General features: G+C 34.7%; 1 long non-coding RNA gene across 1 annotated transcript in view; it reads left to right on the forward strand.

Moving 5' to 3' along the window:
* Positions 1-12,168, forward strand: part of LOC138705067 (uncharacterized) — an 83,794-nt gene extending 71,626 nt beyond the window's left edge. Inside the window, exon 3 of the long non-coding RNA XR_011333570.1 lies at positions 11,813-12,168. This is a non-coding gene — a long non-coding RNA (uncharacterized lncRNA). The remainder of the gene's footprint in view (positions 1-11,812) is intronic.
* The last annotated feature ends 2,413 nt before the right edge of the window (positions 12,169-14,581 follow it).

Below are 14,581 nucleotides of genomic sequence, written 5' to 3' on the forward strand. Positions count from 1 at the left end.
GCCTCCCAACTAACATTCTATATGTATTTCTGGATTCGCCCATACTAGCCACATGTACTGCCCATCTCAAAAGTCTGGATTTAGTATTCCTAATTATGTCAGGTGAAGAACAAAATATATGCAGTTCTGCATTATGTAACGTTCTCCATTCTCCTGTAACTTCATCCCTCTTAGCCCAAAATATTTTCCTAAGCACCTTACTCTCAAACACCCTTAAGCTCTGTTCCTCTCTTAAAGTGAGAGTCCAAGTTTCACAATCATACAGAACAACCGGTAATAGGCCTATAACTGGTTTATAAATTCCAACTTTCAGATTTTTTGAGAGCATACTAGAGGACAAAAATTTCTCAACCAAAGAATAACAGGCATTTCCCATATTCGTTTAATTTCCTCCCGAGTGTCTTTTATATTTGTTACTGTTGCTCCTAGGTATTTGAATTTTTCCACCTCCTCAAAAGATAAATCTCCAATTTTAATATTTCCATTTCGTACAATATTCTGGTCACGAGACATAATAATATACTTCGTCTTTTCGGGATTTATTTCCAAACCTATCTTGTCAAAGCGACTATAAATGTAAATGGCCTACATTAGAGCTACATAATATAACACCTTCCCCTGATAGATTAATACATTACAAAGTTAATGAATCTAGATGGCTTTGTGATTGATATTTTTGATACTCAAATTCACATCGTGGACATCATGCCAAAACTGCAAGTTTATATTATAGCCATTTAAATATTGAATGGTTTTTCCTATCCTTGTCTACATACCAAGGTGCATTCTTTGATTCTTTCTCATGTACATTGTATTTCTCAAACGATTGTTTTCAAACTTAAATAGGTTCCATTAAAATATTTCAATAACGCAAAATTTGTTCATACGCCCTTCTGGTGTGATGCCCTTGACATGTTTTGACTTAGTTCTTAAGATCTTGTATGTAATCAAATAAATTAAAATTATGGTTTATTTAACGACCCTCGCAACTGCAGAGAGTATATCAGCGTCGCCGGTATGCCGGAATTTTGTTCCTTTACTTTACATGCCAGTAAATCTACTGACATGAGCCTGTCGCATTTAAGCACACTTAAATGCTATCGACCTGGCCTGGGATCGAACCCGTAACTTCGAGCACAGAAGGCCAGCGCTATACCGATTATGCTACCGAGGCCGACGTTTGTATGTAATGGTCAAGGCTTCATATTCCTATTGTTCTTTTAAAGAGCTTGAAACGTTGAAATCCATTATATCCCAGTATCCTATTTGAAAGGCAGTAGCTTATATATTTTTTGCAGTCAAAATGTCCTAATTACGTTAATTGTGTATGTCATGTTATAAACTGAAATGTTTTGATGTAGAACATAATATTTTGGACTAGGTTTCTATTACAATATTATTTTATTTTCTATTTTTTCTTCACTTTAAACAATTGTACTTCGTATTATAGCCTACCACTGCCAATATCATCCGAGATTTTGGTAATGTAATTATAGTTTCGTGAATACATATAACACACTATTTCGTTTATATGACGTCATTCCATTTTTTCCCAATGAAGTGTAATGAAATTTTGAATTCCAACCAATCACAGTCGGTAAATTTTGCAGCTAGATTTATCGCTATCAATTTATCGCATGGTCGTTCTTTTGTTTAGTCGTTGTCGCCAACTGTTTCCTCGTAAATTGATGATCATGAATACATTAAGATGCAACTACACAGTTAAACTTTTCTTTCAACTTTAAAGGAATGAATGCAAGAATGATATTTAATATTAATTAATATATTTACGCAGTAAAGACGATGTTCAAAACGGCGCACCATGTAGACACAAAATCTTCATGCATCTTAATTGAACGTACCTTGATAAACTTGATTCTTTTAATATTCTTCCCAGATAGCACGCATACGCGATTGGAATATTGAACTGTGTAGATGCAGTTTTAGTTCCGTTACACACTATAGCGAGAATGCGTTTGTCGAGCTATAAAAAATGCTTTCGTGTAGCACTGATTGTGAGTAACTGTCGACAGCTGACATTGGCCCTGCTCCTACAATTGTAGCTTATAAAATTTGTATTTTGTGAATGCAATTAAACAATTAATAGAAAGTCAGATGTTCAAATTTATGTAACATCATCGCATATCAAACCCAAAGACCTTGCATAGTAATAAGAAGGTCTGTGATCAAACTGCCTTCCATATGGCGTAATAAAATTCGTATTTTAATTAGGTCTATCTATACAGAAATGGCTTCACTGTGTAGCAACATGTCGCTGTGAATGCATAAGTATTGGTATATACAGAGGTGTGAAAATTATTAGAATAATCTTAATTTTAAAGGTTTTTTAATAGTTCCTTCACAAATATTCATTGAATTGATGAATATTGGTATATAATATTACTATACTGATGTAGGATATATTTACTACTAACAATGCCAGAAAGAATTGTTGTACATTGGTATTTTTCTTATTTTACAATTGTTATGGGAATTCAGATATTATTATATTATGTTGGCGGAATTGGAAACATCAGAAATTAATTAAGAAATACTTTAAACAAATTGTTCTTTGCGTTTACATTGTTGTGAAGGTTCAAATGAACATCTGTTTTGTGCATATAATTTTTTATGTTTCCAATTCCGCCAACATAATATAATAATTTCTGAATTCCCATAACAATTGTAAAATAAGAAAAATACCAATGTACAACAATGCTTTCCGGCATTGTTAGTAGTAAATATATCCTACAGCAGTATAGTAGTATATACCAATATTCATCAATTCAATTAATATTTGTGAAGGAACTATTAAAAAACCTTTAAAATTAAGATTATTCTAATAATTTTCACACCTCTGTAGCTGTCCCCACTGTTACTGTTAAATTAAATTATGATTTCAGCAGTCAAAGAAAATGTATTTATGTTATAATAACAAGAGAGAAGTGCAGTACATGCAATTAACATTGTTAAACCTGTATTTCGCTTTTCGCAATTGGCATTACTGAATAATAACATCGAATTTCTTTATTGCAGTAATCGATATTCATCTACGAGTATTTCAACTTCACAATGAATAGGTTAAGTATTCGTTAATATACAATTATTAACATTTTGTGATCTAATTTTAGGGATATATTATTTACATTTTTATTTTATTCGCGAAATAGTCCTAATAAATATCACTCGAGGTCTGAGATTTCCCAGATAAATCTCAGACCTCTCGTGACATTACTACAGATAATTTGGTGTTTCATCGTTATGATCGTTATCATCAACAATGCTAGCTGACTCTGACAATACTGCAAATATTGATGTCCTCTAAATAGGACGCTGGAATGAAGTATAATAACTTGTAATATAACACTCCTCTGCGCATGACGGCATTCTGTTTTTTGCGAACCTATGTCTATACCAGTGACTACCCAGTATTTAGCGATATCAGAGCTTATTATTAGCATTCTGTGCTGAGTGGTATCAGAGTGAGTAAGCACTGCTGCCATCAGTCAGTGTATTTTATGTGATTCTGATCCAGATTCATTCTGATCCAGATTCACAGTCAGATCAGCGCATAGGGATTATAAAGAATGGACACTTCGCGTCGGTACCTTTGATGTAGCCGGACTGATTTCAATGACCTTCAAGCCAGCTAGAGCGTGAGATACTGCTTTCTCCCTAGAGTTGGCGCAGAAATCACACCAGCTATCAGTTGACACAGCGGAAATATGACACATATAATTAATACATCTAGGTACATTATGTACTCAAATAAAATAAATTCGATCCATAAAATAATAAATCCGTCATTAACTGTAATGTCTAGACTCTAGAGTTCCTTTATAATGAGAGTTCAGACGTTGACCCCAACAACAATTAAAATATGTAATGATTTGATAGCGCTGAAAATGGAAAAACAAAACTCTCATGAGAAGTAAAACCATATACCTATATTATATTGTATACAAATATTAAACGAATTCGATACATAATTTTATAATGTATTATATTATTTTATAATACAATTTATTACATCTGAAATATAAAAAAAAATTATTATTACAACTAGTTCGTCACTGAGAAATAAGGAAAAGCTGTTAACTTGAATTTATTTGAAGCAAAGCGTTACTGGATTATGCAGTAAGGTAGGCGATATTTGGATCCTGTGTCTCAAATATATTCTCAATTATTATCTTTGCGTATGCTCGATTACACTAACCTCTAGCGCTTGAAAGTAGAGCTAAACGCTGGCCCACAGAGAAAAAAACACAGGAAAATTCGCTCAGTGTCCATTCTTTATAATCCCTATTCGCTGGTCAGACCACTCTTAAAGATGTAAATACTTCATTTCAGGAGTTCGGGATTGTTTAGTAATCTCTGTTTTTGGGTAAAATGATTGTGAAATAATACGGACATCAGAATTTGAAAGAGTTCATTCATGGGAAACCGATCAGATTTGGGTACAAATTATGAGCTGTTTGTGGAATCAGTGAGTACTGCTTCAATTTCCACCTATGTCGTGGAAAAATTCTGTGGAAAGTGAAAGGGATGATTTTCTGTTGGGATTGAGAGTGATTCTCAATATGCTCGATTGTGTTGAACACTCAGATACTTATAGTGTGCTCTTTGATATTTTTTTTTTCGCAAATCGTGATACCTCATTTATTTTCAACGTCTAGGATACAGAGCAACAGGAATTGTAACAGAGATCCTTACTGGAAAATGTCCACCACAGAACAGCAAGGAATTGAAGAAGCAAGATTGTCAGTATGACCGAAATAGAGAAGTACTTTTCGTCTGGTGAAATGACAACAAATATATCACTATTTCCACAAATTATGACATGATAAATCCAAGAGTACTTAAGACCTAGAATTCCCATCATGGAGGAGTTGACCATCATGATTGGCTAGTAGGAAAATACGCAATTTGTGTTCGAAGAAAAAATTATTACTGGCCCATATTAAAAGACTGATAGACATGACATTGGTGAATGCATGTCTCCTATATAGACACATACATGAGGCAAATGCACTGGAACTTATAAATTTCAGACATGCATTGACTATGTCCTATCTCAAACTTGACGCAAGCAGGAAACAATTAGGACGACCTTCTGCATCACCATCTAACCAGCTAAGAGTTGTCCCTGATATGTTTCGTGGCATAAACAAAACAAACTTACTTGCGTCTGTCTTAGAAAATTGAAACAATTAAAAGTTCAAAAGACAAAACAAAAGGCCACGATTCAATATTTAGTCCATCTTCCTCCCATCTCGATCACGTCTTGCAGTCTAGTGGGCATGGAATCGACTAGTCTTTTCAAATAGCGACTGTTCTCAGCCACGGCATCCCAGGCATCCTGGATGAGCTTCCACAAATCATCAGAACGTCTTGGAGGGGGGTTCGGTCAATTTTCCGCATGTGCTTCTTTACTTGTGCCTCGTAGCTCAGTTGGAAGAGCGTTGGAAATGTTGGAATTTAGATGTGAACATTTCAGATTTAAATTCTCATTACTCCTTTTCATTTTATTGTGTTTCAGGGTAATAAACAACTAACACTAGTATTGTGCAACTGTATTATTCCAAACTTAACATTAAGTTTATTATTACTATTTAATACGAGAAAAATTCGTATCGGCACCGGAAATCGAACCCAGGACCTCTCAGCTCTGTGCTCTGAGCGCTCTTTCAAACTGAGCTATGCCGGAACACGATCCACGGCGCTGGCCGAACCCCTCTCGTAATGCTTTTACGGCCTTACTATCTGCATTTGAGACGATACAAGTCTTATATACAGGAGCGCATATTTAAATGACTTTATGACCATATTAAGTTTATATTATTTATATCGCTAAAGGACGATAACATAATACAAATCATAACTTGAATATTGAATAACTTTTCCCCCGAAATTATCCAAATCAACTCTACACGGAGTTTACCTGAAAGTTCGATTTACAACTTGAATGTTACTTACATCGCTAAAGAATAACAAAATAAAATAACTTGAATATTATTTATAACACTAAAGAACAATAACAGAATATAAATGATAACTTGAATATTACATATTTATTTTACTAAAGAATCATAACAAAATATAAGTGATAATTTAAATATTATTTATAACGCTAAAGAACGATAGCAGAATACAAATGATAACTTGAATATTATTTATATCACTAAAGAACGATAGCAGAATAAAATGATAACTTGAACAATGCTCGAACTCACAACATTCGAATCATTAAGCGAGTACTCTACCACTGCTCTACGAGATGTAAGAGTAGTTCAAAAGTGATATATGCTGCACAGCTGGCGTCTTCTACGCAATTACCATTCGCCCTCTCCGGTATTAAGCCCTTACCAAATATTCACTGTTCATGAGTGCGGCCACTTTTGCTTTTTACAGCTGTACGTAAATCTTATTGAAACTACTTTATTGGTTGTAACCATATCAAAGAACATTTCAATAAACCATAACAACAGACTATGCTTATCACTACATTCTTCTTCTCTTAGAGTTTCTGACGTAATCAGGGTTGCCAGATTATCTCATCAGAAATCCTCGTTTTATATATTTCAGTGGATTATATAGTCTGCCTAACCTTTTTGCTAGATTATTAAATTTCCTTTGAATTATTGATAAAGTCTGGAAGATTAATGTCACATTACAGCCTGACCTACACAGAAAAATGCATAATACAGTATTTAAATCCCATGAATAACAAATCAAATTTTAAACAGAGTAAAGAATAAAGATACCGTAAAATGGGGTAATTTTGCACCATTTTCCAGTTAAAAATTTGTTTTCAATCTGTAAGTAGCCTTCAAATGTCTAATTTTGAGATGGACATTTATTTTATACGTTCCAGGGATATGCGGGTATGTATTTAGCCAGTCATATCTTCGAAAATAAATGTTTTTTTTTTTTTAAATTTATAATCTGCCAAAAATTGGTGCAAAGTTACCCATAGTTGGGGGTTACTTTACACCGCCAGAGTTTTAAGAGGGGTTGTGCAAAGTATGCCACTGCTGGTGTTACATTGCACCATACACGTGTTAAAGTAAATGTAATGTATCAGGAACAGAAAAAATGGAAACACAGATTCAAAAACTGCTATAAATAGTAACACGGACAAAACTTTTTGAGAAAACTAAACAAAATTTCAATATAAGTGATCCCATTCTTCTAAAATGTTTGAAAAATATTTTCAGTTCTTTCGAATGACAAGTCGAGATAACAGCACGTGAATAACTGTAAAACTACTGTATTTTGTGTCAAGTTCTGGAATGGAATATAAGCAAGCCCTTTCTTGATACATTCTTGTGTGGATTTACTCTCCCAATTACATACTCCTATTCATATTCCATAATATCCTCCCTTTCAGTTCATTTGCAGGATTTAAATGATTTTGTAACTGCCTTGATGACAGCACTGTTTGTTTTTATTCCCTGGTACCTGTCCAAGCCTCACCAATTGCTGACATCTTTTGGAGCATTTCATTTGGAACTTTGTCCCTCAGTGATAAGCAGGCTTCGAGACTTCGGACCCGATAGAGCAGTTCAGTGGGAAATCCGCATAACGGCGTACTGTGTATAGTGGTAAAGCGTACAGTGGGTGGGGGTAGTGCAGAATGAATGCCAACAAATACGCAAATGAAAACGCTCTGGATTTGAAGGTTCTGACGAATAATTTGGTTTCCATAGACTTACAACTCTATTTTAAAACTGTGTTTGAAACTATTACACGGTTAGAAAAGTCACAGCAAGAGATGCCGGAAGCCCTCAAATTAATTTAGAAAATGATGCAGAGAATTAATGAGACACCAAGTACACCGGTTACTGAACGTTTAAAACAGAAGTGGAAATCAATTTTATGTAAAAATAACGGATATCGAACATTGTGTAACATAAACAGCAAATTAGTGGACATAGAGTCACCCGAGAATAAAGGACTGTGTCTTAGAGACTGCAATGATGTTAGGTTTTTTCGTTTTGCTCCTATCACGTCATGCGACGTAGAGCGCAGCTTTCTACAGTACAAACTTTGGCAGATAACCGAAAAAGATTTACGTTTGAGACACTGAGAATGTATCTTGTAGTAGGTACATTGCAATTCGGTACTGTAACTGCACTTCCTAAAGACGACAATAGGATAAATGAAAAAATTAAAATTGCTACATGCTTATTTCCACCATTAACACTGTGTATAATTAAACAAAAATGCTTATAAAAGACAGGAGAATAAATGACTTTCATATTCTTTTGACATTATCATTGTGTAATGTATAATTACTTTCAGAATGTCCATATGTGTGTGTTCCCCATACTACCGTACTCTACTCTGAATAGCAACGTTGTTACCTCAACACATCTCTATCTGCCTGCAGCGAGTCAACAAACTATAGTGCATGCACAGTAAACTTATTGTATCGGGTCCAAAGTCTCGTAGCGTGGTGATAAGTCTAGTATCCTCCTCAACACTTTCCTTTGGCATATTTGGAGATTGTTACCAAGTTTGGCAGTGAGATACCATATATGACTTTAATATGTAATAAAAAGAAAAACAAATTCAAGTAATTTAGCTGTAATACAAAGTGTGAAGTATAGTAAGCCTTTTTAAAATTCATGGGAGATCTTCAAATGAAAATAATGCAATTAAAATTTAAAAAACCTTCATTTGTGTTATGGTGCAAAGTAACCCCAATCAGCCTCAAATTCACCTTGATTAGAAAATTATTCTGTAACACCATTTGCCTACAAAACAGCTGCATAAGCGAAACTAGAAAGTCTAAATGGATGAATAAGGAACAGATACACGTATAACTAATCTTGAGATTGTGCACACCATCTGTGATGAAAGGTAAATAATTTGATCTAAATTTAAATCAAATTATGCACACGTTCGGTTGTTAAGGTATAGAAATACCATAAACAAATTCTGTGATCATGAACAGTAGAAAAATACTGTACACATATACAATCTATTGGTGGAAGTGATGAACAGATAAATTTGGTTCACGTAAACACCCATAGACCTATATAAAAAGTTTGTCATAGATGATGCAAAGTTACCCCTGCAGGTACAAAGTTACCCCATTTTACGGTACTGTATAATACCTAATACATGCTACAGTATTATCGTTTTTATTTCAATCTAACCCGATAGGAAACGACAGGCGGTGTTGACGATGACGTTGAACATAGGTTGGACAGGTTATTGAAAAAAATTAATAAGGAATTTTAAAAGTAAGTTTATAACAATGAGCAAAATTTGTATTCTTCTAATCTTTTTACATTCCGGGACAAATACAGAATCCGACAGAATGATCCCCCGATTTGAATTGCCCGCTGCACATATTTCTTAATAGTTTCGCTCGAGTGGTATTGTATCTTTGAGCAGCACAAAGCATGCCATTTCAGTTATTATGGCGTGGACAGATGAACATGGTGCATTTGTTGTTGAAGCATATTTAAAAATGGTGACTCTGTGATTGCAACGCAACGATAATTTCGTATCCTAGAGTAGGTCGTCACGAAAGAATTCCTGATAAGAAAGCCATATTGTTATGGGTGACAAATTTCAGACAAAAGGTTCAACTTTCGAACAGAAGTCGTCCGATAGATGTCGCAAAGTTTGTACTCCCGAGAATATCGCAGCGGAGATGCACGCTGTTACATTTCTCCATGATGTTCAGTTATTAAACATGCTCTGGAATTGAGAATATCTCGTCGGAGTGTCAGACGAATCTTACACATAGACCTCAAGTTCCAACCCTACAAAGTTATGTTTTCTCAGGAACTTCGCAACATGATTGGCTCAACCGCCAAGATGCTTGCTAGACTATATTGATAAATGTTTCAGGTGACACTGTTGCGCTTTGTGCTCAGTAGTGACTAAGCTCATTTTCATTTATCGGGCTGCGTGAACAAATAAAATCTTCGCTATTGGGCCCCAGAAAATCCTCCACAACGAGAGCTCCTTCACATGCATGAAAGCACTTGGGGGGGGGGGTGGCATGGAGATAGAGCCCCATGCTTTCTTGATCTCGGCACTAGAATGAGGTGTTGTGAAATGGATACCAATAATAAGTAATTCTTTTATGAATAATTGATTGATGATTTTAGAAACAATATAATTACCGGTACTGATCTTTTGGCAATTAATACGTATTATTTTATCAATACTCTGTGTGTATCAGAATTAACTATATGAGATTATCGAGAGGTTTTTATTATGAAGCTTTCCAGGAAAGTGGAATTATTAACGTGGGTATTTCCGTCCTGAAAATGCCCAATATATAAGGTACGTTTAGGAGAACCTGAAGACCAATACAATCAATCCTGGTACTTTTACAAAATGTTCTTATTTTTTAAAGATAATTTTGAAAAGGCAGAGTAAGTTCAGCTACATTGACTGGCAGGCGTAAACAAGCTTCGTTCTATGATGAAGGATCGGTGGAGCGGAGAAAAATTCTTTCCGGCACTGGGATTCGAACCCGGGTTATTAGCTCTAACTGCTGACGCTCTATCCACTAAGCCACACCGGATTCCAATTCCAAAGCCGGATTCAATCCTCTCAGTTTAAGCTCCACCTCTTAGTTTCCCTTTAGTGGCCAATCCTCATGCACTGTGTCACAGATGTGTGACAGTGACACAATGTCCAACATACTAATGTGCAGAGGTGCACTCGTTATAAGTGACTAAGTGGCCGGGATCCGACGGAATGAGTGCCGTCTTAAATCACTATGTGATTATATACGCATATCATATTATTGCGATGTACCGAAATATTTCCGTGCAGGAATTCTGCGTTATCATATGATGAAGGATCGGTGGAGCGGAGAAAAATTCTCTCCGCCAGGAGATTCAATTTTATTTATTTTAGTAGATTATTTTACGACGCTTTATCGAAAATGTGTCCTATATGTAACAATATGTTCAAATGTGACATGTATGCAACAACTTGTCGAAAATGTGACCTATATGCAACAATATGTTGAAAATGTGACATATATGCAACATCTTGTCGAAAATGTGACCTATATGTAACAATATGTTGAAAATGTGACCTATATGTAACAACTTGTCGAAAATGTGACCTATATGTAACAATATGTTGAAAATGTGACATGTATGAACAACTTGTCGAAAATGTGACCTATATGTAACAATGTGTTGAAAATGTGACATGTATGCAACAACTTGTCGAAAATGTGACCTATATATATCAATATGTTGCAATGTGACCTATATGTAACAACTTGTCGAAAATGTGACCTATATGTAACAATATGTTGAAAATGTGACATGTATGCAACAACCTGTCGAAAATGTGACCTATATATAACAAAATGTTGAAAATGTGACATGTATGCAACAACTTGTCGAAAATGTGACCTATATATATCAATATGTTGAAAATGTGACCTATATGTAACAATTTGTCGAAAATGTGACCTATATGTAACAAGAATTTCATTTTCGCATCAGTTGCAATGATGGGGATAGAGAAACTGGGTGTGCAACTAACTTCTTCCCCAATTACATATGATGGAGTATGTCGATATGAGTGTATAAATCATTGGGTTCAATATATCCCATTGAAAGGGAGGAAGAGATGTGCTCAAAAAGGGTGTAAGAGCATTGTTGGAACACAATGTTCAAAGTGTCTTATTGGATTATGTATAAAGTGCTTTTACTCATATCATATGTTTAAAAATGTAAGTATATGTGTTTACTTTTTCATTTCTGTGACATTATACAATTTACAATAGGTATCATGCTACACCGCTTTTATTTTGTTTCAGGACATCCATTATGATAACTGACGTACAAGGTTTCCAACAAGCTTGGTTAAACAACTGTATTTTAAAAGAATTCGCCGTCTCCACGGGAATTTACAGCAAGGATGCTGTTTTGTGCTGAAACCACCCCGTCACTTGACGCCGTGAAACTAATCGTATTGGTTATGTTAATTACAATGATGCTGATTCAGTGTATTTATACAAAGGGTGTGGAGAAGAAAGAATTCTCGGAACAATTTATCACCAGTTATGTGTATAATTTGGAAGAAATGGATTGTCCTGGAATTCACTAACTGAAAATGTATTTGAATACTCACTACATGTTATTTTTTTATGAATCATATATACACATAATGTTATTTTGTTACTATTTTCTTTTGCCAAGCACATCCCCATCCTCAATCCACAATGACTAGGTTCAGTTTAATCATTAACATTCACACAATTGTGATATTCATGACTCTCAATCACGCTTCCATATCCTCTGGTTTTATACCATTCGTCGTATAAACATATAATGAACTTGTGTATTTCAAATCCACAACTCTCAATCATTACTAATGTATAACAAAGCCCTATGATTTGGTAATTCCATTTCGCACATCCTGAGAGGAAATACATAATCATTCTCGTCAAGTGCAAACACATTTATTGAAATATCATTGCGTTTTTCAAATTTTGCTCAACAAATATGTCAAATTTTAAAGCAGAGTACTCACTTAAATGTCTCTTTAAAATGTCTTGGATTTCACCAGTGATGCATTCTCAAATATCTTTTAATTCACTCTCATGATTTGTTAGATTTAGAGCAATATAAGTCTTCAAACGATTTTTGAAAGCTCTATCCGATAACGCAAACACAGATCCGGAACATACTTGACTGGATGTTGGCGCCACCATTGAGACAGCATCCGCTCCAGAGGTCGGTTGTGCAACCATGCCAGATGTTCATGTTGGGATAGCAACCAACCCCGAGAAAGGTGACATAACCATAACTAATTATAGATTTTGATTAATGTTTATCATATTGGTAATTGAGGTGGTGATGAATCATGACATGTAAATTTCCAATCTGGCAGTTGTCTTTATACTCGGCCACAGAAGTTGAAACCGTGACCTCCTCAAGGCGTGTCTCATACTCTCTCGGTTCAGCATCATTGTTTATGTAAATAAAATAAATTAAAATGAAATTAGATACGTATATATTATTTTAAGGAACATGGGAAACGAATAGTGTGGGTAAATTATGAGCGCAGGAACGTTATTTCGTGACACTTTTTAAAATAGTGAGGTCAATGCTAAATTACTCATATGCATCTAAGGAAACACCAGAGCAATAACCATCATTGTTTATGTAAATAAAATGAATTAAAATGAAATTAGGTACATATATATTATTTTAAGGAACATGGGAAACGAACAGTATGTGTAAATTAGAAACGCAGGAACGTTATTTCGTGACACTTTTTAAAATAGTGAGCTCAATGCTAAATTATTCATATGCATCTAAGGAAACACCAGAGCAATAAATAAAGGAGCTACCACAGTGTTTTCAGTAGCGTTAGATATAATCGGTGTCAAACATGTTTTATTTTAACATAGGCAATAAGGTGTAGATGATGGTTGTATTCGATAATGTTGGAATTAACATCTTAGGAGTGGAGCGGAAGGGCAGTTGTCTTTATAGTCGGCCACAGAATTTGAACCCGTGGCCTCCTCAATGTGAGTCTCATACTCTCTCGGTTCTGCATCATTGTTTATGTAAATAAAATAAATTAAAATGAAATTAGGTACATATTCAGTAGCGTTAGATACAATCGGTGTCAGACATGTTTTATTATAACATAGGTAATAAGGTGCAGATGATGGCTGTATTCGATAATGTTGGAATTAACATCTTAGGAGTGGAGCGGAAGGGCAGTTGTCTTTATACTCGGCCACAGAATTTGAACCCGTGACCTCCTCAATGCGAGTCTCATACTCTCTCGGTTCTGCATAATTGTTTATGTAAATAAAATAAATTAAAATGAAATTAGGTACATATATATTATCGTATGCATCTAAGGAAACACCACAGCAATAAATAAAGGAGCTACCACAGTGTTTTCAGTAGCGTTAGATACAATTGGTGTCAAACATGTTTTATTTTAACATAGGTAATAAGGTGCAGATGATGGCTCTATTCGATAATGTTGGAATTAACATCTTGGGAGTGGAGCGGAAGAATTATGGGTATATAGAGGTTGGTAGAAAAGTGACTGATGAAAATGATTTGAATGACCTCAAGTTTAATTAAATCTGATTATTGTTTCATGAAAATAAAGTCCCGACATCTGAGTGGGGATATTTTTGTTAAGACTAAAGTCCTTTAAGTATTTACAGTCACATTTCCAGCTATCAGAACCACAATTTATCGCAGTTCTGGAATTTGACGTTTCTTCTTTGTGGTAGTTGGAGATGTGATTGTGTTGTATTACAATATGGTGTTAATAGAGTGCGATATGGATTTTATGAACCCCCATGTAAAAGAAGACGTGTGCAAAAGATCTTTAAATAATAAGAATAGTATATTTTCTATACTTTTTATTTACTCATAATAAACTTACACTACTTTTGCATAAACGTGTTTTTATTTCAATACATCACCCTCATCAAACCAACTATTCTTTGGTATCGACAACTTGTTGCATTGGATCCACTTCTTTTTTTATATTTAACGATAGTATTCAAAATTGTCACTAATGCAACAGTTCGTTATTTTACTTTCTCTAT

This window comes from Periplaneta americana, chromosome 8 (assembly GCF_040183065.1).
Source record: "Periplaneta americana isolate PAMFEO1 chromosome 8, P.americana_PAMFEO1_priV1, whole genome shotgun sequence".
Lineage (NCBI taxonomy): Eukaryota > Metazoa > Arthropoda > Insecta > Blattodea > Blattidae > Periplaneta > Periplaneta americana.